General features: G+C 51.8%; 1 protein-coding gene across 1 annotated transcript in view; it reads left to right on the plus strand.

Annotated features, from left to right (window-relative positions):
- LOC144806094 (uncharacterized) overlaps positions 1-26703 on the plus strand; it is a 615705-nt gene that overhangs the window by 541976 nt on the left and 47026 nt on the right. The window lies entirely within an intron of this gene.

The raw sequence follows: 26703 nt of genomic DNA on the forward strand, positions 1-26703 counted from the left end.
GAGGTACTGGGTTTTTAGGAACCGGTACCGAACCGGTAACCCAGCGGTGCCAGGGGATCAACACACCAAAGACCTCGGGTTCTCCTGAGTCAGACCCACAGAAACTTCAGAGTCTTCCAGGTGAAGTCAAAGATTAGTTTATTGGCTGCAACCAAGGTGACAGGGTCCTAGAAGTATGATACAAGTATATTCAGGAGACTGCACACTTTCACAAAGTTAGGCTTCTCTTCTTATACACAACATTTACCCTTTGGCGAAACATTCCTTGGGTGCGCGGTATTTCGTTTATGGTTACTGATTACAAAAAGAAAGCAGAGTCATGATGACATGTACATATTTCACGTCGTGCTGCCCATAACAAATCATCCGGCAAGGCCCAACATTTCATCAGATATCGCTGGACCCCTAATAAAAATGGTCACCTCCCCACCATAAAATAAGTGAGGAGAAAGGAGTGAAGAAAGATGTGAGCGAGATATGGCAGGTGTGCGTGCTGAAATGGCTTTATGGCCGGTTGGGCCTAGATACTATCTTGCTTGGCCACTGGGAGGGAACTGACCTAACGAGCTTGGCCTGGGGCAATGGTTCTAACTTGTACTGGGGTCAGCAAGAAGTCGATTAAGGAGTATGTGTCCTTGTGGAATCAAATTCGACTGGATTAAGGCCTATGTAGAGGGCAACATGCAACTAAGGGTTCAGAAGGTAAATGACGATTTCGAGGTGAAATTGTCACTCGAATATACTGAAAATACATGTGCTTGATGTACTCGTCATTTCCGGTCTTTTGATACCAAATTCGTCCTATTTCGACGAAGTTTTTATTCTCGAGTCCGGTACTATTACGGATCCATATTTTTCAGAACCACAGACCCTCCTTTTGCCCTTACATAGGCAATTAATCTATCCTCATGTTAATCTGAGTCCAGATCTATATTCCTAAAGTCATTGAGGTGTTGCTGCAACATCATTCTAGTGCTGAGTTCGTGTCTTGACACAGGCTTCCTTACACATGATGTAGCACAGAGGCCACATATTGCAGGAGCACACTGTATGCATAGACAGAACAGGAAAAGAATGGCTAAGACCATCCCAATGACCATCAGAATTTTCCATCCCCAGGCAGATATCAGCCCCCAGAACCATCCCATTAATGACCAATCTCCTTTATCCACATGAACAGATTCGGAAATCTTGTGTAGTTTGGAGATGGCCCTGTACACTGTTGGAGCATTATCTGGAATAAAAATGCAACAACTGGACTGGATCAATTTGCATACTCCACCCCGGTCCGCAAGTATTACATCCAAAGCGACCCGGTTCTGAAGGGTCATCAGTCGATCCGACTGGAGCTCAGCAGTCAGGTTACTAAGGGCACCGGCAGTCTCAATCACGGTGGATTCAACTACCCTTGTCAATTGCCTTATGTTTCTGCTGTTAACCATGGCTCCCCAGAACGGCAGAATACCCATTGCGAGGTCACCAAATTCTTGACCCGCAGTGTCTTCTTTACTCAAAACACCTCTAACTACCCTTGTCCGATGTTAATCCGCCGCTGCTGTGTAGGTGGGGGGTAACAGGAATGAAACAAAACATGAGCCCGAGAAGTCAGGGGGCAACCATGTATAGGCTCTATCGTGGCAGATGAAATAAGTACCCTTTGCGGCTAAAAAGGCAGGGGAAGTCTGAGATCCAAAAACATACGTTTCTGTGCAGACACTCTTCCCTAGCTGAGCTCTGGGATTCCTACCAATACCTTGCAGACACAGGTCACCTTGATGGGGTACGATCCAGATAGGGGACGATCTCTTGGCTTGCTGTTTCTCACTTAATGTAGTGCCATATCCGGTCACATTCCAACCTACATATGCAAGTATCTCATCATCCGGGGTATCTTCGTAAGAAGTCACTTCCTTGATCATGTCAACTATACCTTTCACTAGGGCGCTAGTCTTGAGGTTGTCTTTTACAGAACGTAGGGGTTGGATTTCTCGTGCATATATGAACATTGGCCTATATGCCCATACTGACCCATTGCGACTAAATGGCAGGACCAAATAGGGGATACCTCTATCCGTGGTGTGGGGCATGAGACCACACACCCAACAGTTGGTTGTGTTCATTACAAGTTGGTGTTGGTGTAATAGCTGAACTAAGGAGTTATTAATGAACTCTAATCTCCTATTTGATTCGTGGTCAGGCAAAGAGTGGAAAGAATGAGAGGAAACAGTAGGGGGAGGTATGGGTGATGTAGTAGGCGTGAATGTCGTATGAGAAGAGAATAAAACATAGCTTATCAAAAACACCATTACGCTAAATAAAAAAATACACATCATTATAAAAATTTTCTTTCTCATTGTTTTCAAAAGCCTCTGCTTAAAGTTCATTTGTCTGGCAGTTCTCTCCACATCAGGAAACTCCATCCTTTCTAAGGTGCTGCCCGCGGCGGTAGGTTGTTTCTGCTAAAGGATGCTTCCGTCAGTCTAGGGTGGCTCCCTTCGACCAACTGGAACCAGCAACCTATTGTTGTCAGCTGCACCCAAAAGTCTTTAGTCAACCGCGACCCTAGCAGCGGAACCCGGATGGCGGTTCGAAAAAAACAAAAATAAGCAAGTTACCTAGATGGGAGAATCTGCATTTTCAAAATAGCATTTTGGAAGGAAAAAACTTATTATTTTATTAGTCCACAGGTTTTTCTCTCGGATCAAAAAATAGATCACTTTTACTTTAGTCTGTTTTTCTCGGTCGCAAATTATAGCGTCTTTTCCCGGGTGCTGTCTGGTCCGGAAATAGTAGCTCAGGTTCCACAGAGTTCAATTGTTCTGATGGCGGCGTAGTTTCTTGAAAAATGTTCTTACTGTCACAATCGCGTTTAGCTTCTTTTACGCGTTCATCAGTTGTGCGCTTTGAGTCAGTGCCTCCTGTCCGGACCCATTGGTCATGTGGCAGAGGGAAAGGTATTTTCTTACAGTGGATCCCGTGGACCCAATTGGCCTTCCCCTCCACTTTAACAGTCGACCTTGTAGACAGGAGGACGAGGTGAGGTCCGGTCCATCTGGGCTGGTCGTTTCTTGTCCTCTGGAAATTCTTGACCAGAACCCAGGAGCCAGGGTCAATGGAGTGACCCGGTGTCTCGGAAACCGGAGGCAAGGTGTTGTGGACCTGTTGATATAAAACACGCAATTTAGCCGTCAATTCATACAGATAGTCGAGCAAAATGGGGTGTTGCAGCTCGCTAAACTTCGTGGGCCTAGGCACTCCCCATATGTTGGCTGGCCGACCAAAGACTATTTCATAGGGGCTGAGTTTCATTCGCGAATGCACAGTCATTCTGGTGGATAGGAGTGCTAAGGGTAGAGCGTCGGGCCATTTAAGACCCGTGCTCGCTTGGATTTTGGCCAATTTAAGTTTAAGCGTGCCATTGTAACATTCCACTAATCCAGCTGATTGGGGGTGATTTGCAGCGTGGAACTTCTGACTAATGCCTAGCCCTTCACACACTCGTTTCATCACACAACCCACAAATTCACTTCCGTTGTCCGACCAGACCATTCTAGGCATTCCGAACCTGGGGAAGAACTCTTTCACAAGGGTTTTCGCTGTGGACAAGGCAGTATTGTCCCTTAGGGGATAGGCTTCTACCCACCTTGAGAAGGCGCAAACAACCACGAGCACATATTTTAAGTTGTTGCACCTCTCCATGTGTATGAAATCTAGCTGCAAAACCTCGAACGGATACGTAGGAGGTGCGAAATGACCAGCTGGAGTTGGGGTTCCCCTACCAGGATTGTGTTTCAGACATACCATGCAATTCTTGACAACATTCTCTGCACACTTGGGAATCCCTGAATTCTTCCACACTGGGGCCAACAAGTCGCAAATCCCTTTTGCACTGATATGGGCCATCCCATGAGCCATTGTAACCACTGCAGGCACATATGCATCGGGTAACATCCATCTTTGTTGCTCTGTCGATTCAATCCAACAACCATTTGCATCCATTCTCCCTGTACTTTCTTTCCACATGCTTAACTCTTTCTCCGTGGCCTCAGCTTGGATGGACTTCACACTTTCTATCGTGTCCTCACATATTCCAACATCACCAGTCCATCTTTCTGGGCTCGCAACATACATTCGGCTCATCGCATTCTTTGCCGTTTCCTTAGCAGTTTCATCAGCAAATGCATTTCCACGACCAACATCATCGATCACTTTCTTGTGTGCACTACATTTTACAACTGCTACTTTCAGGGGCAACGTCAGTGATTCAAGAAGCTCATTCACCAACTGACCGTGCTGAATCTTAGCTCCATGCGAAGTCAGGAACCCACGTTCTCTCCACAATCGACCAAAACTATGAGCCACTCCAAAAGCATACTGACTGTCGGTATAGACAGTCACTTTCATTCCTTTTGATAACACACATGCTCTCGTTAACGCCACGAGTTCGGCGGCTTGAGCCGAACCATGTGGTATTCGCGCAGTTTCAACGATTGTGTGCAGAGTTGTGACAGCATATGCTGTAGTCACATTACCATTTGGGAGTTTAAAGCATGACCCATCCACCCATAATGTACCATCACATTCGGCGAGAGGAGTATCGGATAGATCAACTCTCCCTTTGGTCTCCTCCTCCGTTCTGAGGAAACAATCGTGCTGTTCTGAAGCATCCGATTCCTCAGCAATTGGTAACAATGCGGCTATGTTCAGAGTACTGCATCTTTTGATGTGCACATGGCTCGCTAGTAGCGTCAATTCATAACTGGACAGTCGAGCACTAGTCAAGTGCTGTGTCTTAGTCCTATTTAACAATGTATCTACTGCATGCGGGACCATCACGATTAGTGTATTATTCATTACTAGGCCTGCAGACTGTCGAATAGAAACAGCTGCTGCTGCTGTGGCCCTTAGACAACTTGGCAATGCTCGTGCTACCGGATCCAAAGTTGACGAAAAATAGGCGCATGGCCGTTGTCTATCTCCGTATAACTGAGTCAGCACAGACAATGCACAACCCTCCTTCTCGTGGACATATAATGTGAAAGGTTTACTGTAGTTGGGGTTACCTAACACAGGGGCCGAACATAATGCTGTGCGTAATTCGAGAACACTTTTCTGACACTCATCGGACCAAGGAATGGGATTGGGTGTATTTGTACACGTTAGTGCCAATAAGGGTTTGGCTAATAACGAAAAATTTGGGATCCACTGTCTACAGTACGATGTAATGCCCAAGAAAGCGCGTACTTCTCTCTGCGTTCTTGGCACATTTAATTTTGCTATTGCCTGAATTCTTTCTGGGGTCAGTTTCCTTCCCTCCTTCGATAAGAGATGACCTAAGTAGGTCACTTCTTGTCGGCAATATTGGAGCTTGGAAAGTGACACCTTGTGATGTAGATCACATAGATGACGCAGTAGTGCCAATGTGGCCATTTTACATATTTTCTCAGTATCCGCGGCTATGAGCAAATCGTCCACGTACTGTACGAGAGTGAAACCTTTGGGCAAAACCATCGCGTCGAGCTGGCTTTTCAGAGCTTGACTGTATATTGAGGGGCTTTCACAGTAGCCTTGAGGAGCGCGTTTAAAGCGGAAACTGCGACCACCTAAACTAAAGGAAAAAATATCCCTGCTTTCCTCAGCAATCGGGATACTGAAGAAAGCATTCTTCAGGTCAATCACCGAAAACCAGGATGCGGATGCTGGAATCATAGTCAATAATGTTGTAATGTCGGGGACAACTGGGAATTGTGGCACCACTATCTTATTTACTTCCCTAAGATCAATCACAAATCTATACACAGGTGGCTGAGAAGGGTCAGTTCGTTTTAAAACAGGCAGAACAGGACTATTGCAAACATTTCCTCGTGTTTCCTCAATTACGTCTTTCTCAATTAACTCGTAAACAATCGCTAGCAAAGCTTTTTCGCCCTCATTGGATATTCTGTATTGGGGAATTCGTGGCATTTTGACATTCGACTTCAATGTTACAACATATGGTGGAATTTCTAAAAGACCTACATCATTCGGACCAGTAGCCCAAAGAATATCCGGAAGAAGTGTCAATTCTGTTGGAAGCGTATTTCTCGACAAATATATGGGAGAAACCACTTTCTTACCTAAAGTCAGTTGTACTCCTGAAGGAGAACAGTACAAAGTCGCATACAATCTTCTTAGCAAATCTAATCCTAGCAAATTTTCACCACAACCTGTTGTCAAAATAAGGGGTGCTTCGAATTCACAAGGACCAACAGAAAGAGATAAAGGGTCAGAAATCGGATTTCTAACCGGGGCGCCAGAAAAACCTACGGAAACATTCATTTCGCCAGACAAAGGTGCGCCAGGGAGTTTGGAGTGCATAATAGAACTCTTTGTAGCACCAGTATCCAACAGAAAAGGTTCTGACACACCCGATGTAATCACCTCAACGTAAGGTCCACTCTGATCTACTGGAACTGAAACAACTCCCTCTCTTCGTCTAAGGCTGTCCTAGCAATCGTTATTCTCCCACTGCTCATTTTCTGTGTAATACTCATCGACGTAGTATTGAGCTGTCCTGTCAGATACGTTATTTTGCTGGTCAAACCTGTTCATAGAGTTTTGTGGTGGAAGGGGACGTGTGTCCTGAGGGGTCTTTCCACGCCCTCTACCTCTGGGCGCTTGCTGACTACCACGACCTCGTACACCAGAAAACTCATTTGTACGTTGCGGCAGGGCAGGACAGTCATATTTGTAATGACCTTCTTGTTTGCAGTATAAACACTGGTTGGGACCTACGCGGTTTTGATTGTAATCGAATCTCTGCAAGTTTCTCTGAGGCTGCTGAAAAGTGTTCCGGTAGTGATTTGGACCATTATTATTTTTATTACCACCACCACGTGGCGGATAGGCTTGCTGTAGCAAAACCTTCGTTTTGAGTTCTCTAGTTTTCTTCTCTACTTTATCTTTCTCATCCTTGTCTCTATTCTCATAGTACTGTGCGGTAGCTAATATCTGGGCTGAAGATGAGACTGCCCAAGAGCTTTCTGAATCTTTCAATTTTCTACACAAGTCTGGGAGCAGATTGTGCACAAATTTATCGACGAACAATCTCTGACCACCTTCTGTGGTCATATCTTGACCGCTGTGATCAATGAATGTTTCTTCAAATCTGGTGAAGAAATCTGACACAGTTTCTTCTTTCTTTTGCTTGCATGCAGATAACTTATCCCAATTTACACGTATCGCAGGCATTATTGTCTTCATGTAATCTACTATTCTACCAGGTAGTTCCGCTATCAGGGGCTCAGGCTTGGCACCACCAACTTGTCGTGCGTCTGCAACAGTAATATTAGCCCACGTGTCACCTAATTCCTGGTCATGATCTTCATGACGAATTTTTCCCCATAAAGGCTGTGGAACAACGTTCCCGAATAACATATCGATATCGGCTAAATTCATAATACATGATCCAGCAGTTTGCGACAATTCTTTATAGTAGCCTGCAGGATTTTTACGCGGATCTGGTAGTGTTTGTTTGAGTGCTAAAACTTCGGCTCGCTTCCATGGAACATGTACCCATACTCGGTGAAAGTGGGGCAGGACAGGTGGGACAGCTGTCGCGTCACCCTCTCTCCACTGTGGGGGAACTTCTCTCATAGGGTATTGTCGTGCCTTTTTCCTACTAGATGCACTAGATTCTGATGGTGACCCAGAACTACTTCCCTTACTTCGATGTGATAATAGCATTTCAACTGCTTCTTCCACATCGGGACCTACAATCATACCCAGACTAAACTTAAACCTTATACGACACATCTCTTGTGGGAGGCAATCCTGATCATTGTCTTCTAAATCTTCGCAAAGAAAAACACACATCTGTTCGAACACATATCTCTGTGTCGCTGTTTCCCATTGATGGAAAACTTCCATGACAGACTGTAAATCATATTTTGCAGTGTCCATGACCCATTTCCGAGCTAAATTATTCAGGGAATCTCTCTCTTGATAATCGGGCAGTTGACTTCGCAACTGTCTTCTTCCTATGTTAGGGGTCGTGGCAGGCGACCCGAAAAGTGGTAAAAGAAGATTAGTAACAGTACTGGCCATTTTCTGCCGAAGGGAAGGTGAAACGGAAGAACAAACAGATGAAAGAACGGGGTGAGGTAAAGCGGATGCAGAGATGGCAGAAGAGGTATGAGGAATAATAGATGTGGTACTAGGCAAAATCATAGAAGGGGCATTTGTAGAAAGTACAGTAGGCAAGATCGTAGAAAACACAGGAGAAACAGAAGTGGTCGGTGGGCCTGGAGGAGGCTGCACCGAAGAAGTAGGAGCCAGCTGAAGAACAGCTGGTGGGTGCTGTGGAAAAGCCAGAGGCGCAGCTTGTGCAACTAAAGGTTGCGGGGGTGCTGTAGCATTCTGCGCATAGGGCGGTGGCGAAGTTAACAATTGCGACATTAACTGGTCTTTTTCACGCTCTTTTGCTTTCCCTTGCTGAAGAGACGGCAAAACTGGATAGCACTTATCTATTGCCATTTTACGTTGCCTGTGCAGTTGTTCATTTATCTGCTCTTCCTCATTATCTTTAAACTGCACGGCAGCTTGCATTACTGAAAGTCCCTCTTCTCTCTTATTTTTCTTAGCTAATTTAATTTCTTTTTGTTTGGCTTCCTTGCGCCATATGCGGAAAGAGTCAAACATCGCCGGCCGGGCTTTCTTTTTGAATAGTTTAACTTCAAGGTTGTCTAAGATTTCAGAATCAAAGCTACCATATTGGGGCCATTTTAGAACACCATCTTTCCTAGTGTATTTAATCCATACCTCGTTGTAAACGATGGGGCCTACCCCATGTTTAGCGTACAGCTCGTAAGTCGGAGTTCCAACTGGAGGAACCGGACATGAGTCCTCCAATCGGGAGTCCCTATTATTACTACCAAGACAAAACAAATTCCCGAGTCTAAGACTAGGCATCCTTTCTCTCTAGTCTAGTTCCAAAACTTCAAAGGAGTTATCGATTACGATATTGCTCGTGAAAACACGAGTCCTTCGGTTATGGTACTTGCAAGAACCAATAAAAACCTTTATGTATCTCTAAGATATCACAAAGTAAGTCCAACTAAGGACTAGGAGACGCTCCACTTATACTTAACTGAAAATTATCGATGGCTTCACCAGAAGACTCGTCTCAGCGTTTCGCTCTACCGAAAATGTCAAGGGTCCAACATCAGTGCGATAGCCAGGGCAGCAGTCCTTGTAGCCGTCGGGAAGCGGGGAACCTCGCAGTAAAGACCTTCGGACCACGTCGACATGCAGGGGTCGATGAGGTGGTGGGCCCTCCTCCGGAATTTTCACACGAAGCTCCTCACGATCTTCAGGCTGATTGGTACCACTGGAATCGCTCCAACGCTGGGCGCCAAATGAGGTACTGGGTTTTTAGGAACCGGTACCGAACCGGTAACCCAGCGGTGCCAGGGGATCAACACACCAAAGACCTCGGGTTCTCCTGAGTCAGACCCACAGAAACTTCAGAGTCTTCCAGGTGAAGTCAAAGATTAGTTTATTGGCTGCAACCAAGGTGACAGGGTCCTAGAAGTACGATACAAGTATATTCAGGAGACTGCACACTTTCACAAAGTTAGGCTTCTCTTCTTATACACAACATTTACCCTTTGGCGAAACATTCCTTGGGTGCGCGGTATTTCGTTTATGGTTACTGATTACAAAAAGAAAGCAGAGTCATGATGACATGTACATATTTCACGTCGTGCTGCCCATAACAAATCATCCGGCAAGGCCCAACATTTCATCAGATATCGCTGGACCCCTAATAAAAATGGTCACCTCCCCACCATAAAATAAGTGAGGAGAAAGGAGTGAAGAAAGATGTGAGCGAGATATGGCAGGTGTGCGTGCTGAAATGGCTTTATGGCCGGTTGGGCCTAGATACTATCTTGCTTGGCCACTGGGAGGGAACTGACCTAACGAGCTTGGCCTGGGGCAATGGTTCTAACTTGTACTGGGGTCAGCAAGAAGTCGATTAAGGAGTACGTGTCCTTGTGGAATCAAATTCGACTGGATTAAGGCCTATGTAGAGGGCAACATGCAACTAAGGGTTCAGAAGGTAAATGACGATTTCGAGGTGAAATTGTCACTCGAATATACTGAAAATACATGTGCTTGATGTACTCGTCATTTCCGGTCTTTTGATACCAAATTCGTCCTATTTCGACGAAGTTTTTATTCTCGAGTCCGGTACTATTACGGATCCATATTTTTCAGAACCACAGACTGCAGAGCACAGCGTCGCCCACTCACCTAGTCGAGGTCACTACCATCCGGTGCCAATTCTGGCGACGGGGTTAGCATTCCACCCTTCTAGAGGGACACGACATGTATGTAACCTGTAACCCCGGTTAAAGTCCAACAGAGCCTTAGCTCCACAAAATGGATGCTGCCACCGAGACACAAGTCTGCCCTCCTGCTGCTGGGAGTCCTCCCAGAGCAGGAGGCAAGGACAAAGGGTTTCCTGCCAGGGGCGGTGCTAGCACCGTCCCAGACAGGATTTTGTGTATTCTAGGTAGGCAGGGCTTCAGAGGAAGGTGACTGCAAGTGGCACCCCGGTGCTCACTGTGCATAGGCCGGCTTGAACCAGTTCCAGGGGCACACCAGACCCTGGGCTGGAGAAAGCCCGCTAAAGGAGAGGGGTGTAACCACCCCCCTCCTGGTCCCACCCATAGGGCAGGACTTAGTCGCGTGCCAGTCCCCTTTTCCCAGATAAAGGTAGGAGCAGGCCCCCTTCCAAATTAGATCATCTTTGGAATCAAGACATGACTTTCTACGAAAGGACATCAAGATTTCTTCTTCAAGATTCTCCCTTGTGACTAAGGAGTAGTCACCCTGCATCCGCAGGCACCACCTTAAGAACACTGCGGTCTGCTGCAAGTCCTTCCTCCGGAATCTGACTGCCCAGCTCGACGAGAACCGGCTTCCCTGGCACCTCCGACCTCTACCCACCTCTACAGCAAAGCTGAGAACCGTGGGTGCGACGAGACCTCGAGGGACCGGCCATCTTCAAGACTGCACGACTTCTTTCCAGCACGACCGCTGAGGGATCCTCTGGTGAGTGCTTTGGGGTTCGAGAAGCCCCGACCCTGAGCAGCCCCAGCACTGAAGTTCAGCCTCCCAGCATCTCCACGATCTGCGTGGGGCCCTTCTGCTTGCAACTGCTCACCGCGTTGTTTGGCTACTAGCCCGCTGGCTTGTGGCCTTCTTAACGACGCCCGACGACATCACTGCTGCTGGTCTGGTTGCTCCAGACTGGCCCTTGCTCCCTTCCAGAAGAGGAGCACCCCGGACCCTCCTGGTCCACTCCAGACGCCATTTTAGGTCCACCGCGTGGGCTTGAATTTGCCAAGACTTGTTGCCCCAATCCTGGGTCCAGCGACGTCGACAGCATCATCCATCGTGGGACAGCTCGTACCTCCATCCTGGTCGCCGACAACGCCTCCTGGTCCGTGAGACTGCAGAGCACAGCGTCGCCCACTCACCTAGTCGAGGTGACTACCATCCGGTGCCCTCCTGGTGCCCCCTGACTACTGGCTAGTAGTCACGAACTTGGTCCCCTCTGCTTTCAGGTGTCATCCATCTTCGATCCAGGCTTGGATCACTCGAACAATCTTCACTGGTCGCCTGCCAGCAACTCCTTTCCTTCAGGCTCCTGGTTCGTCAACGAAGAATCCCGACGTCTTTTCAGACCTATGCAGCTGCAGCCCCTGGGCTAGGTAACTTCGGCATTTCGGTGCCCCAGCATAGCCTCACTATCCAAGGGTCCAGATCCACTTTCGTTTTTGACCTACCTAGTCGGGTTCGCCCGAGAACACTAGCTTTGTGAACACTAGCTTCCATAGGCTTTTTCCCGCCTTACGCGTGAGAGTTCCCACTCTGCACGTGGTGTCCCTAGGCCTCCTGCTCCTAACCTGAGTGTTCAGTATTGTAGGCCTAGCGTTCCTAAAGCCTCTGAGAATCGTTACTTACCTGCTAGTAATTCGCATTCCACTCCGCCGAGATGCCGCCTCTGGGGGTCGGGGTTCCACAGGGCTCTGTGTTGAGCCCATCGTTGTTTAACATCTTTATGTCCCCTTTGGCGGCGGCTGTGGAGGCTTACGGGGCCCAGATCGTGTCCTACGCCGATGATACGCAACTCCTCTTCACATGTGGCAAAGATCAGCCATTTGATGGAGAGGGTATTCGGGCCTGCTTGGCCATGGTATTCAATTGGTTCCAGCACAACAACCTGAAGGCCAACTCCAGTAAATCGGAGGTTCTATTTTTTGGATGTGCCACTGACCCTGAGTGGCGGCAATGGTGGCCGGCTGAAATGAGCCCTCCGGCACAGTCATCCTTGGTTGCCAAAAATCTCGGGGTTAAACTTGACAATAAGTTGTCATTGAGAGCCCATGTACTTGGTCTGGTGGGTACCTGCTTCGGTATTCTGAAGATGCTCCGCAAGTTTCTTCCATTGCTCTCTGCGGAGCATAGGCGGATTACCGTGCAGGCGCTCATTGGGTCCAGGCTGGATTATGCCAATGCCCTCTTCCTTGGCCTTCCAGACTACCTGGTCCAGCGTTTACAGTTGGCGCAAAATTCTGCTGCCCGTGCGATTTTTGGCCTGCATAGGCGATCGCGAGCTTCGGGGATGCTACAGAAGCTCCATTGGCTGCCTATCCGTAAGCGGATTATGTTTAAATCCCTTACGTTGATGCACAAGGCACTGTTTGGCTCCGGGGCCGGGTATTTACGGCGCAGGCTGATCTTTTACCGCCCTGCTCGCTCACTGCGTTCTGAATCTCTCTTTACCGCCATGGTTCCTCGCGTGCGGAAGGCCCGCACTGGGGGCCGCTCCTTCGGCTTTAAGGCACCTCAGTTGTGGAATTCCCTACCACTGGCACTACGCAGTATTTGTAATCTGCTTCAATTTAGGAAGAGCCTGAAGACATGGCTTTTTAATGTCTAGTTGCTCTTTGGGTGGGTCTTTCTTTTCTGTATCTTGTTTCGTGTTATGTTATTACACTCTGAGTTGTTTGTGGAAAGCGCCGGGACACTCTGTCGGAGTAGCCGTGCGCTATATAAATTCATTTTAACATAACATAACATAACTTTTAAAATATATGGTTTTTCGTGCCCCTCGGGCATTTGTGTAAATTGTGCAACTTGAAGTATTTTTATAAGAGTTTTGTTGTGTGCTTAGCTCCCTGTCTCATAAAGAGCCAGGGTAGTCTTGTTATAAATAACTACACTGTTTATTTTCATAACAACTTGTGTGGTGTCCTTTCACTGGGTGTTCAAGGGGTAATGTGATGGTAAAACAGCTGGCTTAACACACCCTCTAGAGTCTTAGCCTTAGACTGCTCGTATCCATGCTACTAGGATAGCTGGTCTATAAGGTTGACTTACAACCAATCATCAATAAGGGTTGTTTGGACTGATATATAGTGATCACTAGAATAGTGATCACTGCACATCAGGCCAACTTCTCACACTCATTGTCACTGATCTGGTGCCTTAAACTTCATGGTATTTACCTCTGTTTACTTTGCTATCTAGCACGTTGTGGATTTGAACAATTGCAAATAAATTATTTAAAAGAATAAATAAGTTGTCCAGTTTAATTGCAAAACTGACTGAAATATCCATATATTCTTTGAAATACAGATATATTCATTGAAATACAGATATAGTCATTGAAATACAGACTGCCACTTCCAGTTGTCATCTTTCTTTCAATACTCTCAAGTCCTTTACATTAGTGGTTGGAAGATGCTCATCTGAAGTGAAGCTATAAAAACTTTTTTTCAGCAGCAACCAAGTGTGAGGCCCTGTACTTGAACTGCCTGACCCTTAAAAACATTCACGTCTGTGACATCTGAAATCCCAGGTCTTTACAGGCATAAGTGCTTCTTTGTGTGAAATGTATTCACTCCTAGAGCCTGGAGGCAGCTGTTCCGTCAGCGGCCACCAGAGGGCGCTCTTCCCCTGCTGATGAAACCCACTGAGCTGCACATTGTATGAAAGAGAGAAGGGTTTCCTCTTCCGGGTCAGCGGCGGCAGAGACAACACCAGCAGCGGTGCTGACATCATTTCCGGTTTCTCCTGGCATGTCCGGCCTGCTGCAGAGGAGGAAGGAGCCCTGTCTGTCTGTGCAGTTACCTCCATCTACAGACCCCCCCTCAGACCCCAGATCTGCCCCCCCCCCCCCCCCGGCCCCCCAGGAGGAGGAGAGAGCCTGGACAGGTTTCTGCTCAGGTAGGAGAGCTGCCAACTCACTTGGCTGCAATTTCTTAATCCCCCCCTCCTCGCCTGGCATTCATGGTGAGGCCTGTCCAGGGGTGCAGAGGAGGTGAGGCCTGTCCAGGGGTGCAGAGGAGGTGAGGCCTGTCCAGGGGAAGAGGAGGAGAGGCCTGTCCAGGGGTGCAGAGGAGGAGAGGCCTGTCCAGGGGTGCAGAGGAGGAGAGGCCTGTCCAGGGGTGCAGAGGAGGTGAGGCCTGTCCAGGGGTGCAGAGGAGGAGAGGCCTGTCCAGGGGTGCAGAGGAGGTGAGGCCTGTCCAGGGGTCAGAGGAGGTGAGGCCTGTCCAGGGGGTGCGGAGGAGGAGAGGCCTGTCCAGGGGTGTGGAGGAGGAGAGGCCTGTCCAGGGGTGCAGAGGAGGAGAGGCCTGTCCAGGGTTGCAGAGGAGGTGAGGCCTGTCCAGGGGTGCAGAGGAGATGAGGTCTGTCCAGGGGGTGCGGAGGAGGAGAGGCCTGTCCAGGGGTGCAGAGGAGGTGAGGCCTGTCCATGGGTCAGAGGAGGAGAGGCCTGTCCAGGAGTGCAGAGGAGGTGAAGCATGTCCAGGGGTCAGAGGAGGAGAGGCTTGTCCAGGGATCACAGGAGGAGAGGCCTGTCCAGGGGTGCAGAGGAGGTGAGGCCTGTCCAGGGGTGCAGAGGAGGAGAGGCCTGTCCAGGGGTGCAGAGGAGGCGAGGCCTGTCCAGGGGTGCAGAGGAGGAGAGGCCTGTCCAGGGGTGCAGAGGAGGTGAGGCCTGTCCAGGGGTGTAGAGGAGGTGAGGCCTGTCCAGGGGTGCAGAGGAGGAGAGGCCTGTCCAGGGGTGCAGAGGAGGTGAAGCATGTCCAGGGGTCAGAGGAGGAGAGGCCTGTCCAGGGATCACAGGAGGAGAGGCCTGTCCAGGGGTGCAGAGGAGGTGAGGCCTGTCCAGGGGTGCAGAGGAGGTGAGGCCTGTCCAGGGGTGCAGAGGAGGAGAGGCCTGTCCAGGGGTGCAGAGGAGGCGAGGCCTGTCCAGGGGTGCAGAGGAGGAGAGGCCTGTCCAGGGGTGCAGAGGAGGTGAGGCCTGTCCAGGGGTGCAGAGGAGGAGAGGCCTGTCTAGGGGGGCAGAGGAGAGGCCTGTCCAGGGGCAGAGGAGGTGAGGCCTGTCCAGGGGAGTGCAGAGGAGGAGAGGCCTGTCCAGGGGTGCAGAGGAGGAGAGGCCTGTCCAGGGGTGCAGAGGAGGTGAGGCCTGTCCAGGGGTACACAGGAGGTGAGGCCTGTCCAGGGGGCAGAAGAGAAGAGGCCTGTCCAGGGGCAGAGGAGGTGAGGCCTGTCCAGGGGTGCAGAGGAGATGAGGCCTGTCCAGGGGGCAGAAGAGAAGAGGTCTGTCCAGGGGCAATGGAGGTGAGGCCTGTTCAGGGGTGCAGAAGAGGAGAGGCCTGTCCAGGGGTGCAGAGGAGATGAGGTCTGTCCAGGGGGTGCGGAGGAGGAGAGGCCTGTCCAGGGGTGCAGAGGAGGTGAGGCCTGTCCATGGGTCAGAGGAGGAGAGGCCTGTCCAGGAGTGCAGAGGAGGTGAAGCATGTCCAGGGGTCAGAGGAGGAGAGGCTTGTCCAGGGATCACAGGAGGAGAGGCCTGTCCAGGGGTGCAGAGGAGGTGAGGCCTGTCCAGGGGTGCAGAGGAGGAGAGGCCTGTCCAGGGGTGCAGAGGAGGAGAGGCCTGTCCAGGGGTGCAGAGGAGGTGAGGCCTGTCCAGGGGTGTAGAGGAGGTGAGGCCTGTCCAGGGGTGCAGAGGAGGAGAGGCCTGTCCAGGGGTGCAGAGGAGGTGAAGCATGTCCAGGGGTCAGAGGAGGAGAGGCCTGTCCAGGGATCACAGGAGGAGAGGCCTGTCCAGGGGTGCAGAGGAGGTGAGGCCTGTCCAGGGGTGCAGAGGAGGTGAGGCCTGTCCAGGGGTGCAGAGGAGGCGAGGCCTGTCCAGGGGTGCAGAGGAGGAGAGGCCTGTCCAGGGGTGCAGAGGAGGTGAGGCCTGTCCAGGGGTGCAGAGGAGGAGAGGCCTGTCCAGGGGTGCAGAGGAGGTGAGGCCTATCCAGGGGTGCAGAGGAGGTGAGGCCTGTCCAGGGGTGCAGAGGAGGAGAGGCCTGTCCAGGGGTGCAGAGGAGGTGAGGCCTGTCCAGGGGTGCAGAGGAGGCGAGGCCTGTCCAGGGGTGCAGAGGAGGAGAGGCCTGTCCAGGGGTGCAGAGGAGGCGAGGCCTGTCCAGGGGTGCAGAGGAGGAGAGGCCTGTCCAGGGGTGCAACGGAGGAGAGGCCTGTCCAGGAGAGCAGAGGAGAGGCCTGTCCAGGGGCAGAGGAGGTGAGGCCTGTCCAGGGGAGTGCAGAGGAGGAGAGGCCTGTCCAGGGGTGCAGAGGAGGAGAGGCCTGTCCAGGGGTGCAGAGGAGGTGAGGCCTGTCCAGGGATACACAGGAGGTGAGGCCTGTCCAGGGGGCAGAAGAGAAGAGGCCTGTCCAGGGGCAGAGGAGGTGAGGCCTGTCCAGGGGTGCAGATGAGATGAGGCCTGTCCAGGGGGCAGAAGAGAAGAGGTCTGTCCAGGGGCAATGGAGGTGAGGCCTGTCCAGGGGTGCAGAAGAGGAGAGGCCTGTCCAGGGGTGCAGAGGAGGAGAGGCCTGTCCAGGGGTGCAGAGGAGGGGAGGCCTGTCCAGGGGTGCAGAGGAGGTGAGGCCTGTCCAGGGGGCAGAAGAGAAGAGGCCTATCCAGGGGCAGAGGAGGTGAGGCCTGTCCAGGGGTGCAGAGGAGGGGAGGCCTGTCCAGGGGTGCAGAGGAGGAGAGGCCTGTCCAGGGGCAGAGGAGGTGAGGCCAGTCCAGGGGTGCAGAGGAGGTGAGGCCTGTCCAGGGGTGCAGAGGAGGTGAGGTCTGTCCAGGGGTAACAGAGGAGGTGAGGCCTGTCCAGAGGAGCGGAGGAGGAGAGGCCTGCCCAGGGGTGCAGAGGAGGAGAGGCCTGTCCAGGGGTACAGAGGAGGGGAGGCCTGTCCAGGGGTGCAGAGGAGGAGAGGCCTGTCCAGGGGTGCAGCGGAAGAAAGGCCTGTCCAGGGGGTGCAGAGGAGGTGAGGCTTGTCCAGGGGGTGCAGAGGAGATGAGGCCTGTCCAGGGTGCAGAGGAGGTGAGGCCTGTACAGGGAGCAGAGGAAGAGAGGCCTGTTCAGGGGACAGAGGAGGTGAGGCATGTCCAGGGGACAGAGGAGGTGAGGCCTGTCCAAGGGGGCAGAGGAGGTGAGGCCTGTCCAGTGGGCAGAGGAGAGGAGGCCTGTCCAGGGGGGCAGAGGAGGTGAGGCCTGTCCAGGGGGGCAGAGGAGGTGAGGCCTGTCCATGGGGCAGAAGAGAGGAGGCCTGTCCAGGGGCAGAGGAGGTGAGGCTTGTCCAGGGGGTGCAGAGGAGGTGAGGCCTGTCCAGGGGGGAGAGGAGGTGAGGTCTGTCCAGGGGGTGCAGAGGAGGAGAGGCCTGTCCAGGGTCAGAGGAGGTGAGGTCTGTCCAGGGGGTGCAGAGGAGGAGAGGCCTGTCCAGGGGCAGAGTAGGTGAGGCCTGTCCATGGGTGCAGAGGAGGTGAGGCTTGTCCAGGGGGTGCAGAGGAGGTGAGGCCTGTCCATGGGTGCAGAGGAGGTGAGGCCTGTCCATGGGTGCAGAGGAGGTGAGGCCTGTCCAGGGGGCAGAGGAGGAGATGCCTGTCCAGGGGCAGAGGAGGAGAGGCCTGTCCAGGGGTGCAGAGAAGGTGAGGCCTGTCCAGGGCAGAGGAGGTGAGGCCCGCCCAGGGGCAGAGGAGGAGAGGCCTGTCCAGGGGTGCAGAGGAGGTGAGGCCTGTCCAGGGGCAGAGGAGGAGAGGTCTGTCCAGCGGTGCAGAGGAGGAGAGGCCTGTCCAGGGGCAGAGGAGGAGAGGCCTGTCCAGGAAGCAGAGGAGGTAAGGCCTGTCCATGGGCAGAGGAGGAGAGGCCTGTCCAGGAGGCAGAGGGAGTGAGGAATGTCCAGGGGGCAGAGGAGATGAGGCCTATCCAGGAGTGCAGAGGAGGAGAGGCCTGTCCAGGGGACAGAGGAGGTGAGGCATGTCCAGGGGACAGAGGAGGTGAGGCCTGTCCAAGGGGGCAGAGGAGGTGAGGCCTGTCCAGTGGGCAGAGGAGAGGAGGCCTGTCCAGGGGGGCAGAGGAGGTGAGGCCTGTCCAGGGGGGCAGAGGAGGTGAGGCCTGTCCATGGGGCAGAAGAGAGGAGGCCTGTCCAGGGGCAGAGGAGGTGAGGCTTGTCCAGGGGGTGCAGAGGAGGTGAGGCCTGTCCAGGGGGGAGAGGAGGTGAGGTCTGTCCAGGGGGTGCAGAGGAGGAGAGGCCTGTCCAGGGGCAGAGGAGGTGAGGTCTGTCCAGGGGGTGCAGAGGAGGAGAGGCCTGTCCAGGGGCAGAGTAGGTGAGGCCTGTCCATGGGTGCAGAGGAGGTGAGGCTTGTCCAGGGGGTTCAGAGGAGGTGAGGCCTGTCCATGGGTGCAGAGGAGGTGAGGCCTGTCCATGGGTGCAGAGGAGGTGAGGCCTGTCCAGGGGGCAGAGGAGGTGAGGTCTGTCCAGGGGGTGCAGAGGAGGAGAGGCCTGTCCAGGGGCAGAGTAGGTGAGGCCTGTCCATGGGTGCAGAGGAGGTGAGGCTTGTCCAGGGGGTGCAGAGGAGGTGAGGCCTGTCCATGGGTGTAGAGGAGGTGAGGCCTGACCAGGGGCAGAGCAGGTGAAGGAGGTGGAGGTGTTCCTAGTCAACTTCTAAGTGTCCTGAAACTTTAAATTTCCAACTGCGACTTTCCCCATAGAAGCTAACGGCGCTTGCGGCTATGTTCCCACACTGCACGTGTCCCCCGTGGGTCCCCTGTGTCACTACCTTGGGTGGTTCCGAAGGGGCCCAGTGATTCTACAGGCTCTAGGTCTTGTGTCGAGGCAAGTTGTGGTTCTTATATCACTATTTTAGAATATGGTTTGGTCCCCCCCCCTCCCCCCGGGGCCTATTGTGCTATTTACTGTGAGTATTTGACTTGTAACTTGTGTACTTCGACTTCTAGCCTCATAAAGAGACTAGGGGGTGTGTTTTAGAATACATACATATATTTTATATATATACCTGGTGTGGTTCTCCTTTCATTTGGTCATTCATGAGATTATAGACTGGTAAAAAAAGCTGCTTTACATTCCTTCAAGACTTAGCCTGAAGGCTGCTCTCCAAAGCTATCATCAATAAGGGTTGTTTGGACTGGTACAAGGTGCCCATTATAACTAGTGGACAGCAAATACCAGGCCAACTTCTCACATTGTCCATGTGGGGGCAGAGGAGATGAGGCATGTCCTGAAGGGTTGGGGGTGCAGAGGAGATGAGGTCTGTCCTGAGGGGGTGCAGAGGAGGTGAGGCCTGTCCAGGGGTGCAGAGGAGGTGAGGCCTGTCCAGGGGTGCAGAGGAGGTGAGGCCTGTCCATGGGTGCAGAGGAGGTGATGCTTTTCTAGTGGGGGGTTGCAGAAGAGGCCTTTTCTGTGGTGTGGTGCCGTGCAGAGGAGGTGAGCCCTGTCAGGGAAGGGGGTGCTGCAGGCGAGGCCTGTCCAAGGTAGTGCAGAGGAGGTGAGGCCTGTCCAGAGCTGGGGGGTGCAGAATAGGTGAGGCCTGTCCAGGGGGGAGCAGAGGAAGTGAGGCCTGTCTAGTGGGGTGCATAGGAGGTTAGGAATGTCCAAGGGGTGCAAAGGAGGAGAGGTCTGTCCAGGGGTGCAGAGGAGGTGGGGCCTGTCCAGGGAGCTGCATTGTAGGTGAGGCCTGTCCAGGGGAGTGCAGTGGAGGGGAGGTATGTCCAGGGCTGCAGAGGAGGCGAGGCCTGTCCAGGGGTGCAGCCTAGGTGAGACCTGTCCGGGTGGTACAGAAAAGGTGAGACCTGTGGAGAGGGGGTGAGGGGCAAAGGATGTGAGACCTGTGGAGAGGGGGAGGGGCAGGGGAGGTGAGACCTGTCCTGTTGGGGGGAGGTTAGAAGAGGTGAAACCTGTCCAGGGGGAGGCACAAAGAAGGTGAGGCCTGTCCAGCAGGTGCAGAGGAGGGGAGGACTGTCCATGGTATGTAGAGGGGGTGAGGCCTGTTTGGAGGTAGGTGCAGAGGAGGCGATACCTGTCGGGGGATGCAGAGGAAGCAAGGCCTGTCCAGGGGGCTCAGAGGAGGTGAGTGAGGCCTGTCCAGGGGGGAGAGGAGGTGAGGTCTGTCCAGGGGGTGCAGAGGAGGAGAGGCCTGTCCAGGGGCAGAGGAGGTGAGGTCTGTCCAGGGGGTGCAGAGGAGGAGAGGCCTGTCCAGGGGCAGAGTAGGTGAGGCCTGTCCATGGGTGAAGAGGAGGTGAGGCTTGTCCAGGGGGTGCAGAGGAGGTGAGGCCTGTCCATGGGTGCAGAGGAGGTGAGGCCTGTCCATGGGTGCAGAGGCGGTGAGGCCTGTCCAGGGGGCAGAGGAGGTGAGGTCTGTCCAGGGGGTGCAGAGGAGGAGAGGCCTGTCCAGGGGCAGAGTAGGTGAGGCCTGTCCATGGGTGCAGAGGAGGTGAGGCTTGTCCAGGGGGTGCAGAGGAGGTGAGGCCTGTCCATGGGTGTAGAGGAGGTGAGGCCTGACCAGGGGCAGAGCAGGTGAAGGAGGTGGAGGTGTTCCTAGTCAACTTCTAAGTGTCCTGAAACTTTAAATTTCCAACTGCGACTTTCCCCATAGAAACTAACAGCGCTTGCGGCTGTGTTCCCACACTGCACGTGTCCCCCGTGGGTCCCCTGTGTCACTACCTTGGGTGGTTCTGAAGGGGCCCAGTGATTCTACAGGCTCTAGGTCTTGTGTCGAGGCAAGTTGTGGTTCTTATATCACTATTTTAGAATATGGTTTGGTCCCCCCCCTCCCCCCGGGGCCTATTGTGCTATTTACTGTGAGTATTTGACTTGTAACTTGTGTACTTCGACTTCTAGCCTCATAAAGAGACTAGGGGGTGTGTTTTAGAATATATACATATATTTTATATATATACCTGGTGTGGTTCTCCTTTCATTTGGTCATTCATGAGATTATAGACTGGTAAAAAAAGCTGCTTTACATTCCTTCAAGACTTAGCCTGAAGGCTGCTCTCCAAAGCTATCATCAATAAGGGTTGTTTGGACTGGTACAAGGTGCCCATTATAACTAGTGGACAGCAAATACCAGGCCAACTTCTCACATTGTCCATGTGGGGGCAGAGGAGATGAGGCATATCCTGAAGGGTTGGGGGTGCAGAGGAGATGAGGTCTGTCCTGAGGGGGTGCAGAGGAGGTGAGGCCTGTCCAGGGGTGCAGAGGAGGTGAGGCCTGTCCATGGGTGCAGAGGAGGTGAGGCCTGTCCATGGGTGCAGAGGAGGTGATGCTTTTCTAGTGGGGGGTTGCAGAAGAGGCCTTTTCTGTGGTGTGGTGCCGTGCAGAGGAGGTGAGCCCTGTCAGGGAAGGGGGTGCTGCAGGCGAGGCCTGTCCAAGGTAGTGCAGAGGAGGTGAGGCCTGTCCAGAGCTGGGGGGTGCAGAATAGGTGAGGCCTGTCCAGGGGGGAGCAGAGGAAGTGAGGCCTGTCTAGTGGGGTGCAGAGGAGGTTAGGAATGTCCAAGGGGTGCAAAGGAGGAGAGGTCTGTCCAGCGGTGCAGAGGAAGTGGGGCCTGTCCAGGGAGCTGCATTGTAGGTGAGGCCTGTCCAGGGGAGTGCAGTGGAGGGGAGGTATGTCCAGGGCTGCAAAGGAGGCGAGGCCTGTCCAGGGGTGCAGCCTAGGTGAGACCTGTCCGGGTGGTACAGAAAAGGTGAGACCTGTGGAGAGGGGGTGAGGGGCAAAGGAGGTGAGACCTGTGGAGAGGGGGGAGGGGCAGGGGAGGTGAGATCTGTCCTGTTGGGGGGAGGTTAGAAGAGGTGAAACCTGTCCAGGGGGAGGCACAAAGAAGGCGAGGCCTGTCCAGCAGGTGCAGAGGAGGGGAGGACTGTCCATGGTATGTAGAGGGGGTGAGGCCTGTTTGGAGGTTGGTGCAGAGGCGGCGATACCTGTCGGGGGATGCAGAGGAAGCAAGGCCTGTCCAGGGGGCTCAGAGGAGGTGAGTGAGGCCTGTCCAGGGGGGTGTAGAGGAGGTGAGGCCTGTCCAGGGGAGCAGAGGGGGAGAGGCCTGTTCAGGAGGGTGTAGAGTAGGTGAGACCTGTCCTGTGTTTGGGTGGTTCAAAGGAGGTGGGGCCCTCTCCAGGAGGGATGCAGTGGAGATGGGGCCTGTTCGTCCAGGCGGGGTGGTCGAGAGCTGAGTTTAAGTTTGTTAATTGTTGTCCCAAGAGATTTGTGGAATGAGTGTAAGTTGCTTGTAAACTGGCCAATTGAAGAGCCACAGAGTGAAGTGCCTCAAAATATTTTATTATATAGTACAAGAGATTAATGCAGAGCTACAGACAATATTGCAAAGGCAAAGACCGGGTAAAAGAGGTCGCATCTTTTAGCGTTGCATCCAGAGGTTAGTTCACATATCCAGCAAAATGTGAGGGGCTGCAGACTAACATTCCGGAAGAGATATTGTTTTACGCAAAGTACTGTAGTGAGAATTTTGTTACTAAGCAGAAAAATATCAAAGAAAAAATAATGAGCGCTCAGACAAAAATGTTCCAAACGGGTGACGAAAGTGGTTTTCACGGATTGTATTCTCGTTTTGATTCTGGGTTTGTTGCTGGTGTGAATTTGGATATGCACGGCGTTGGTGTGCAGAGTAATGATGTTCAGTATGTGCAAGGAGGAAATGTTGTTCCTCTGGGTCAGGGCCGGACTGGGAACCCAAACCAGGCACGACAATTTTCATGGCCCAGTTCCCTGCCTCTTTTGTTGCTGGGGGCGATATAGCAGCACCAGAGCAACACCAGCCCCCAGTAACAAATACGTTTCCCAGCACTGAAGAATCGGCCCCCACTCTTCCAGCCCCCCGGGGAAACACCGGAAGCCCGTTACGGCCAGTCCGGCCCTACTCAGGGTGTAGGTTTTATTGACAGTGGCAATTTAAATACCTCAAACACAAATAGTGTGCAGAATAAGACACGCTCCTTGCGATGTTTGCTGGAACCTGAGAACTGGAACATGAATCAGATGGCACAGAATGGGATGTCACAGTCAATGGTCCCGGCCCAACTGGCCTCTGTGCCGAGCATGCAGAATCAAAGGCAGATATATTGGAACATGCCTTCAGTCCCGATGGCCCCACAGCCCAGTGCAGAATAGAACGCCAAATTCTCAACAATTTCCGTATTTCAACAAAATCCTTCAGTGATTAATAAGGATTTTCCACAACTTCCTCCTGCACTAGGAGTTTCTACTGGACTGAATCAGACTCAATGACGGTGCCTGAGACGGGAGAAGGATTGCATGCTTGGTGCCGTCCTAGAGGTCACCCAGAGGGGCCCTTTTGTAGAAGAAGTAAATGGGAATCCGGCATCTCATTTAATCAATAAATGTGCCTCCCGTTCCACAGTCAGACTGACGGGAGCTCATAACTCTCCCCTCTTGGGAAAGGAGTCCAAGTTATAGGCATTTCTAATAAACAACTAATAAGCTGTCAGCAAATGTCCCCGTACAAATTAGGTCAATGATGAATGGCCACAAACTTAAACTGTGATTAAGATCCAGTTATTATGTTAGGGAATCACCTTGTAAAATGACTTGTGGCTTTTTGGGGAAGAGTCACAATTCATTATTCATTTTGTAGGTGTGGTTTATTAAATTACATTTTGTTGTGCCATGTTTTCATGAACATTCATTGCTTACTGTCATTTTTACCTCATCGTGAACCATGTCTATAATGTGTTCTCTCTGTCTAAAAACTTAAGAACTTTTCCTTGATTCCTAACTGAGCAGATTCTATATCAGTTTTCTATTTGATATTATAAAAAAAATGTTTTCTTATATCTTAGCACACATTTGTTGTGTGTGGTTTGTCTATTGACTTTATAGCTAGAGTTATTTCTGAGTCTGGCTTTTCATATACTTTAGAGGTTCCCTTTATGTGATTCTCCTGCAAATATTATGATAATTATTTCTCTGACTGAGCAACCATGTTTATGCCTTCAGTAATTATTTGAAACCTTTAATATAGCTTTGAAGCTTGTTGTAGCTCCAAAGGCAAGAGCCTTTACCATGGGAGTGGTCCTTTAATGGGCAGTATTGCCTGCTACGGCTGTGTTGGACCTGCGATGGGCAAGCCCAGCACAAAGGGGGTAGCTTGGCTCAAGTGACAAGGCAAGTGAAGGCTGTAGTGTTAAGCCTGCTCTGACCCAATAATAACTCCTTGTACATCCACACCAAAAAGAAGGACACCACACCACTGCTGTAGAAAAATACGATTCCTTTATATAAAAGTTCTTGGTTGTAAATAGGGTTGACTGGGAAAGCACATACACATTTCTTTTGGTCATACAGTTCTGGTAATAAATAGTATTAATAAATAGAATAACTTCAGGAATGAGTATCACAATAAATATCACAATAAATATCAGAATAAATATTGGTTCATTTAAATAAACAACCACATTTTTCTTCTGGTATCGCTGCCACCAATTAAATACTTCAGAATCATTACATCTGCAATACGTTTCAAATGGGAAAGATAACTCTTACAGTTTATGCTGTTTTCAATGACCAGGTATACGGCTTCTCTGAGCACAAAATAAGGTTTGGGACTCTTTAATAATCACTCAAGGCGTATGCGCGTATATCTAGAAGGCAAGGAAACACAGTAAATACATCATTTGCACTTGGCGGTCACCGGGATAGGATCTCTGCTTTGCCGGTGAAGTCTACGCACGCCTACGGGCTTTAGCACCACTTGAGCACAGGCGGCACCAGTTCAAAGTCATTAGACTGACGAACGGGCTGCCGGAGAGGTCACACAACCTTCGCGCACAGTCAAATAAATGCCGGTTCACAGTTCCTTCACAACGCTGCATTCACTATGAGGAAACGGGCCCACCTCACATCGGCTGCAATTCAAGATACGATTCAGTCGGGCACAGCACTCCTCTCGTTAGCGACGGGGCTCTCAGGGGCTCCACGGACCTCCCTCCGACTTCCGCATTCAGGGTGGTTCCCGCCCACAGCTACAGCTCCCGGGTCACTGGGGAGTGGCAGAGACGCTAGTCCCGCCCAACGAAGGCCGGCCTTTCCCCGCCCCGGCGTACCACCTCACCTTCAATCTGCGCAGGAAGCGCTCTACGCTGGTGGGGCTCGGAGACGTCCGAGCTCCCCTCTAGAGGCACCTGTCGCGAAGGGGGCACAGCTGACGATCGCGGTCGCGGCGAACTTGCTCTCGTCTCGCGACTCGATAAATCGATCACAGTTCACCACCGGGGGGACGGGGAGGCACACAAATCTGGCCACAGTCTTTGGGGTCAATGAGGCACTCGCTGGGCAGGCGCTGTAGGCGCTAGATCACTTCTCACGTAGCTGACTGGAACGCCAGTCAGACACAACGCCAGCAACCCTTTGCTGCTCTACTGCCTGCGCTACCAGCCACCTCATGGGTCAACAGGGCAGGTGTCAATCTGGTGTCAAGTCTGGAATCTCTTCTCTAGTCTGAACTAATCTCCATCCACATCTCAAATCTCCTATGGCCGCCAGGGACTGGGCCTTATATAGCCAGTGCCCTGGGGTACTGGCACGAGCCAGAAGGTTCTAGAACCTTCTCTGGCTGTGACAATGACATGGCACACTTGAGGGGTATTTAGGACACTCACAGCCACCGTACTGGGGTTCTAGAGCAGCCATTTTGTGTATCTGAGGAAAACAAAGGAATTCCTGTCAGAAATGCGCGCCAAACAAAGGGCGCCAAAACCTCAAGAGGCCAGGGTTCATGAAGGCTCCAATGGGAGTCACTTCACATGAGGAAAAAGGGTGTCCACCATTTTAGGTTCATTTACACAGGTTGACAACCCCAGCTTGTAATGCCACAGGATTGGGCCAGGCGCCTTGTAAATAGGTGCCACAAACCTTGTGAGCAACTGGGCGTCAAGGAACATCTAACCCCATGAAACAACACATAAAAAGTCCTGGTAGACGAATAAAAAGCGACAAATTTTGGGAGCAAACAAAAGAAATCATAGTGGTGAGGGGACTCTCAGAAGCAGACGGGTCTAACACGCGTCCCCCCAGCTGAAAGTGGGGAGAGCTACCCAACCCCTTGGGAGTCCTCAACACTAAGGCGGAAATACCTGGAGAGACCGTCTGCATTGGCGTGGTCAACTCCGGGCCGGTGTTCCACCCGAAAGTCCATTCCCTGTAGGGAGATAGACCACCTCAACAGTTTGGGATTTTCCCCCTTCATTTGCATGAGCCAACGAAGGGGTCGGTGGTCTGTCTGAACAAGGAAGTGTGAACCAAACAAATATGGTCGCAGCTTCTTCAGTGCCCAG

Source organism: Lissotriton helveticus (assembly GCF_964261635.1).
Source record: "Lissotriton helveticus chromosome 1_1 unlocalized genomic scaffold, aLisHel1.1 SUPER_1_unloc_45, whole genome shotgun sequence".
NCBI lineage: Eukaryota > Metazoa > Chordata > Amphibia > Caudata > Salamandridae > Lissotriton > Lissotriton helveticus.